The sequence below is a fragment of the Prionailurus bengalensis genome, chromosome B3, assembly GCF_016509475.1.
Source record: "Prionailurus bengalensis isolate Pbe53 chromosome B3, Fcat_Pben_1.1_paternal_pri, whole genome shotgun sequence".
NCBI lineage: Eukaryota > Metazoa > Chordata > Mammalia > Carnivora > Felidae > Prionailurus > Prionailurus bengalensis.
In genome coordinates this window covers 19,159,686-19,167,124 of record NC_057355.1, presented here as the reverse complement: position 1 = coordinate 19,167,124, position 7,439 = coordinate 19,159,686, and the positions used below count along the sequence as shown (strand labels likewise).

At 47.7% G+C, this 7,439-nt stretch overlaps 1 pseudogene; it reads right to left on the bottom strand.

Moving 5' to 3' along the window:
• Nucleotides 1-4,775: 4,775 nt before the first annotated feature.
• On the bottom strand, nt 4,776-5,280 carry LOC122467991 (annotated as a pseudogene).
• Nucleotides 5,281-7,439: the final 2,159 nt, after the last annotated feature.

The following is a 7,439-nucleotide window of genomic DNA, read 5'->3' as shown; positions in this document are numbered from 1 at the left end:
CACTGACAGTGTGGAGCTGATGGGGGGATTGAACTCACGAACTGTAGATCATGACCTGAGCTGAAGTCAAGAGTCAGATGCTTAACTGACTGAGCCACCCAAGCACCCCCCAAATGTAGGCAGAGAAGTGGAAGAAGCTGATGGCAGAATCCAGCCTGCCATAGGCCTGGAACACCCCTGCCGTTGACTCTGGGGTGGATGCCAAGGGTCCCTCTCCCTGGAACAGAACCTTCGCCCTTTGCAAGGAAGGAAGCCTAGGGCTGCCCCCCAAAAACAAGGCTTTAAAAATGCTTAGTACTCCCAGCATGTGAGTTTTCTTGCTGTCTTTTCCCAGGAATTTTTGTGAAGGAAGGAGGAACACCGTCAAGTGCCCCAGAGCTGAATCTTGAGGCCAGAGGTGACTATGAGGAGGTGAGAACAGAAGGGGGAGGGCCCCAGGCACCCTCTTCCACCGGAAATTGCTGCCCCACAGTCTGACTAAGGGATGTGGAGAGGGAGCTGGTTTTGCATGAGGTGTCTCCAGAGCCCTCCTCTCTGTAGCCATTGTGGTGCCTAGCCCCTTATAACCCCTTACTGCCCATTACTGGGGAGAGGAAAGCCCCACTGAAGGCCTTTCTTCACACAGCCTCTGAAGCCTTGGAGTCACCCCCAGGTGGGCTCCCAGGATGGCTGGGATGGACCTGGCCTTAAATTCTTGTTCCTGAACCCAGACTGGTACCCCCTTGTGCTGACTGGATTCTCCATCCAACTGGTTCGTGCCAGCCCTCCCCCACATGTCCAGCCGTGACTTGGGGCTGATGTCTCCATCTGAATGGTGACCCCAGTCCCTGACTTGGGCCTCACAATGGGATTTGGTTTCCTCTCACCCTCTGTCTTGGACCCCTGGCCTCTGTTTGCCTCTCTAGTTGGTGGAGTCATGTCATGCCTGAGCTGAGGACACAAACAGGCACCTCTGGACTGGGCTTGCTGAGGTGAGACCAGAAGAGTCCAGGGTAGAGGCCAGCAGGCAAGGCAGGTAATGTGTGATAAGGTCTCCTTGGGGTAGCCTTGTGGCAGGTGAGTCACTCCTGAGGAATCCTCTAAGGTTATAAATAGGCCTGGCTGGCAATGATGGGAAAGAGAACAATAAGGGGACCATTGTCCTTCCTGATAGGCTGTTACTAAACCATGAATAATCCCTTTGAGGACTCAGATTCTACAGACAGTTCCCAAGCCCCTTCCGTGCCAGACTCCAGCATTGCAAGGGCACTAGGTGCCCGGGAGCATGCTGGGGCTGTATATACATGCCTATACCAGGGCATTTAATGAATCAGCATACCAACCTGCGAGGTAAGTATGCTTATCCTGATTTAGAGATGGATCAACAGGTTAGAGGGGTTTCCTGCCCAGGCCCATGGCTGATTCACTGTCAGAACCCAGGTCTGTCTGTAGCAGAGCCTCTGCTCCTTCAGTCAAACCATGGGGCTCTCTAGCCTGACATGGGGCAGGAGGGTCAAGGAGCCCCCAAATGACCAGATCATGTGCTCTGACATCCAGGGCTAACTAACATAGCCCCACCAACCAAAGAATTCACTGAGACTTGAGTATAAGGCTGGCTGTGGGAACTGCCACTCAAGGGGAGAAGTGGTTGGGAATCCAGTTAAGCATGAATGGATCTATTAAACTTTTTTTTCATCTCTTTTTCCCTTAAAAACATTCAATAAGAGGCCAGATCCAGGAAAGCCTTCCAAAAGGGACTAAGCAAAAAATACTCTTTTCAACTACAAGGTCATCCAGCTTCCATTTGCCAATGAGGGTCAGGTCTCTCTTCTTGCAAGAGTTCTGAAGACCATTCTCAGCAATTCCCTGGCCCATGTCATCACCCCCACACCTGCTTGTCCCATGCACCCCAGGATGGAACAAGGCTGGGACTGGCTGGGTGGGCATCAGAGTCTCCAGGAGACCAGGATCAGGTTGGATTGAGACCACCCAGTTCCTTGGGCCTCAGGATCAACATGCAGCACGATGCACATTGCCAAGCTGCCTGTGACATGCACATTGGGGGCAAAGGTCATCAGAGCCTGAAAGAGCTTCCTCCCAGCTGACTCCTGGGTCTTCTGGGGACAGAATCTGGGAAAGGTTTTGTCTGAGAGAGCAGGCACTGCACTGGAGAGACAGAGCTGGACTGTCTACACCGTCTACCCTGTCTAAACTGGCAAGGTTAGAAGGGCACATTTTAGCACTAGTAATGCAAGCTAAGAGGGAGGTTGGTTTGCTTACTTTTGTTTTTTGCTTTTTTTGCATAAACACCAAGCCGTGGTCTTTATTTCCCCTCCCCAAACCAGCAGCTACATTGTGAGAGCTTTCAGTGGGGGATGCATTTCAGGGAAGAGATGAAGTCTGCCTGGGTGTCTGCAAGTCCAAAAAGGGATTTCTAAACAGGCTGTCTGGGAAGATCTTTCCTACACGAGATCTTGGATGGAGCTGGCAGTGGTCTGACACACTTTCTCTATAGACACCACTTGAAGGCCTCACCTTTTCCCCAATACCAGAGGATGACATAGTCCCTAAGTGAGGCCACAGGGTTACTTACCATTGATCGTCAAGTCCTATGGCTTCCTTGAACTCTGGGCATCTTACACACAAATTAGAACCAAGTATAACTCTTAGGTTAAAACAGACTTTGACCTCAACACCTAAAACCTCAATGAAATGGCTTGATTTTCAATGCATATGTCTTTTTTTATCATTTTAATTTTTTTAATGTTTGTTTATTTTTGAGAGAGGCAGACAGAGCACAAGCAGGGAAGGGGCAGAGAGAGAGGGAGACACAGAATTCATAGCAGGCTCCAGGCTCTGAGCTATCAGCACAGAGCCTGACACGGGGCTCGAACTCACGAGCAGTGAGATCATGACCTGAGCTGAGGTTGGACGCTTAACCGACTGAGCCACCCAGGCGTCCCTTCAATGCATATTTCAATCAATATTTAAACGAAATATCTGTGTAATAGATATTGTCTATGTGTCTGTCTGTGTACATGGAAGTTTGTTTCCTATGATGCCTCCAAGCACAGGAATCCAGACTCACAAGCCAAATGCAAACCCACAACAAGCATACCCCCTACCAATCCCAAGCCTTCCCTCCTAACATTGGCACCCAGGGTTACAGTGGGTATGGTGGTTCTAAGTTTGAAGAAGCCCAATAGGCACCAGGCACCCTGCTGGGACCTCTGGCCTCCAACTCCACTAGATTTGCCAACACATTTGTCCAATAATCCAAGATGGCAGAGGCCACTGACTCTATACTGAGATCAGTACAGCCCAAAGGGCTTGGAGGAAAGGAATCCGTGTGATCTGAGCACACGCCCAGTTGGCGTGCAAGCAAGACACCCATCTGCAGAGCCACTGTTCGCTCCTGTGCCAAGGCAGGCTCCCTTAATCTGCCAGCCGGAGTCCAGCCAAGGAATGGAGATGTAGGGCTGTCACTTCCAAATGGCACACAAATCCTCCCCCGCCAATTGGCTGCCTATGAGTAACTGGACCAAAAACATAAACATAGTCCATTAGGTCCATAGCAAAACAGGGCAGGGCAAGGCAGGCCCATCCTTGTCCAGATGGAGCTGGGCTTGGCACTTTTTCCTATAAGAGCAGGGCCTGCACTGGACCCTGAGTGTTATGCCCAGGAATTTTCTGGTACACGTAGCACTCGAGAGAATCACTGGCCCATTCCACTGGAGCTTATCTAGGAGATCCTGACCCAAGCCAGTCACCAACCAGTCCCCTTGTCTTCCTTTCTCCTTGCCTTTCCTATGGTTCCATCCACTTCTGTGGCTATTGACCCATACCCAAACTTGTATCCCAGAGTCCTCTCCTGAGTTCCAGCAGGTAAAGCAGCAGTTCTTTGGGACACCCTGTGTCTGCTCTGCAGATGTCTCAAACTATGTCCAAGATGAACTGACTTTATTTTCCCACCTTTTATCCCAGCCCCAAATCTACCCTCCACCTACATTCTCTCTCTTGATAAAATTCATCTAGACACAGGGTCAGGACTTTCTGCTACTCCCCACCATCATCACCTCCACCTCTGCCACGACCATCACTAAAACTTCTACCCTGACCACTACCTCCATATTCACCTCTGTTTGTGCTTTCACCTCTGCCACCATCACCATCACCTCTGTCACCACCACCTCCACATCCTCCACCACTACTATCATAACAACCTACACCACCTCCAGACTTACCTGTACCAACACCTCTACCTCCACACACACGTGCGCGCGTGCGCGCACACACACACACACACACACACATTCACACACTCACACACTCACACATACCCTTAATGGGTCATCCAGTTTTGGTGGTTCTTTCTTCCAAATTTCTTGGAATCTGTCCCCTTCCATGCATCTACCCAAATGCTGCCTGAGCTAGGACTAGGACACATTAATCTTGCCATAACCAGCTCTCTATTCTTCATCTCTTCCTCCCATCTGCCTACACATAACTCTTAGGGGAACCTTTCTAGTGTGCTCAAAGCCCTGCAATGGCTCCCTACCACCTGCTCCTAAACTTCCCCAAATGTACCCTTAAAAAGAAGGTTTTGATAAAATATGGGAAATGCTGGATTAGAAATCTAAGACCTTTCTTTTTTGTGAGATTTGTCAGAACTTTAATATGAATAGCATGGAGACATTTCACTGGGAAGAAAACAGATGTAAGGTGTAATTTTCTGAATTTCTTTTCTTTTTTTTTTTTACAGTCTAGAGGTTTGTTTGTTTGGGTTTTTTTTATACTTAGCATGCCATGAATGAATAGAGAATGGGTTCCAGAAGCCCAGGCTCCTTTCCATTGGTTCTCACAAAGTGAGCTTCTCTGGATGGAGCAGGCTGGTGCTTCAACTGAACCCAAGTATCTTTCTCTTTGGCTTCCTTCACTTTCTGATCATTTTCCTTCACATGCTTCAGGAAGCTACCTCAGCTCTGTGAGTGCTTAATATGATCAATCTGTACATTAATTCTCTCGGCAAGAATCTTGCCTGTAACTTGTTTGTTTACAACAATGCCAACAGCATGCCGGGTGACATTGTAGACTGTGCCAGTCCTTCCATGGTAACATTTGTGGGGTATTTCGTTTTTGAACAGTGCCCATTCCCTTGATGTCTCCAATATCACCTTTCTTAGAGATTTGCATGTATGTGGCCAAAGGAACAACTCCATGTTTTCTAAAAGGCCTACAGAACATATAGCAAATGCCTCTCCACTTTCCTTTTGTGTTGGTCATTTTGGCAAATTACTGTTAGATGGCAGAACTTGCTGAAGTTTCTCAGGGTGGAAGAAGCAAGACCAAGACACCTGTTTTGGCTCTGGCTTCCCCTCCTCACAAATCCCTTCCTGCTGTTCACTCTGCACAAAGGTCCTTTCTCTCCTTGACAACCTCCAAGGTCAACATAATCACCACCCCCCACATACTCCTACCTTACTCACTTTCTAATATTATAATTATCTTAATTTCTGATTTACCCACTGTTCTAGGATCTCCCTATGTGTAGGGAGTATTGGGGATCTCCTCAGCCAACACAGTGCCCGAGAAATGGTGGTGCCCAGTGTTTGTGGAAAACTGTCCAGTGCTTACTGATCTAGGCAGGAAAAGTTGAAGCAGACCAAATAGTGCCTTGTGCTATTTGCCCACACTCTGAATGTACTTCCCTCTCCCCTCTCTTGCTCCTCAGACCACCACACCCTGGAATCTGCCTCGGCACCCCCACCTACAGAACTCCTACTCATTTGCCAATGGCCCAAATCACTAAACTTACCCTGGTGTGTTGCAGTTTTCAATGGACTCAACTTCTGGTCAGAAGTCTACACAGCTGCCCCTCTGTCTTTCCCAAAGCCTCTCACCCACAACCCCACCTGGTTCTCTTCCCACTGGCCACTCTGTCCTATGCCTTCACCCTTCCAGTCAGTCTGCAACTCCTCCCCTTTCAGGTCTGGCCTGGTTCTCCTCTCCTGCCCTGGGCTCTTCCTCAGTGAGTTCTCTTTGAAGCTCCTCCCGTGGCTTTGCCCCACTGCATCCTCTGATAATTCCCTCATGGTCTGCCTCCCTCAGTCCTCTTCTCCAAGATCCCGGTCTGATTCCACCAACTGCCCACTTGACAAATACACTCTGATATCTCACTGAGGCCTCAAATTCTGGACAGCCAAAATATAAACTTTTGATCTGCAGGCTCAAGTATTTTCCCACAGTTCTAGATGGCACCACTATTCACGGCCATCCACCCACTCCCTCACTTCCCCAGCTTTGCCAACAGTTAGCCCCCGTAAATATGTCTCTTTTTAAAATTGTTAACATTTAAAAAAATTATACTGTGATAATATTTCACATGAGATTTACCCCCTTAACATTTTTTTAAGTGCACACTGCGGTATTGTTAACTACAGTCACAGTGTTGTACAGAAGACCTCCAGAACTTCTTTATCTTGCATAATTAAGACTTTATGCCTTTTGATTCCCCATTCCCCATTTCCCCCTCCCTCCAGCCTCTGGAAACCACCCTTTTACTCTATGCTTCTATGAGTTTCACAATTTCAATGACCTTGTCTGAGTGGATTCATACAGTATTTGCCCTTCTGTGACTGGCTTATGTTACTTTACATAATGTCCTCAAGGTTCATCCATGTTGTCACATATTGCAGGATTTCCTTCTTTTTTAAGGTTGAATAATATTCCATTGTATGCATAGACCATAACTTCTTTATCCATTCATCCACTGATGGACATTGAGTTTGTTTCCAGTACTGTGAATAATGTTGTAATAAACTCCGGGGTTCTACTATCTCTTCAAGATCCTGATATCAGTCCTTTGGGGTATGAAACCAGAAGTGGGATTGTTGGATCATATGGTGTTTCTATTTTTAGCTTTGCAGGAAGTTGCCATACTGTTTTCTACAGTAGCTGCATCATTTTGCATTCCCACCAACAGTGCACAATATTTCCAATTTCTTCACATCCTGGCCATTACTTGTTTTCTCTTTCCTTCCTTCTTCCTTCATTCCTCCCTCCTTCTCTTTCTTCCTCCCTCCCTCCTCCCTTCCTCCCTCCTCCCTTCCTCCCTCCTCCCTCTTTCTTTCTTTCTTTCTTTCTTTCTTTCTTTCTTTTTCCTTCTTTCTTTCTTTCTTTTTCGTTCTTTCCTTGATAATAGTCATCCTGACAGGTGTGAGGTGCTATCTCATGGTGCTTTGGCTTTGCATCTTTCTGGTGATTAGTGACACTAACCATCTTTTTTAGTTACCCCCTTTTCTCTTGGTCCCCAATGCTGCCACCCAACCTGGACTCCACCCTCTCTTGCTCGGATTCTTACTAGAGCCAGAGCCTCCAAACAGGCCTCCCCTTACCTATCCATACTTCTACCCATGCTCTGCACAAGCAGAAAGGTCTTTCTAAATATAAACCAGTCGTGA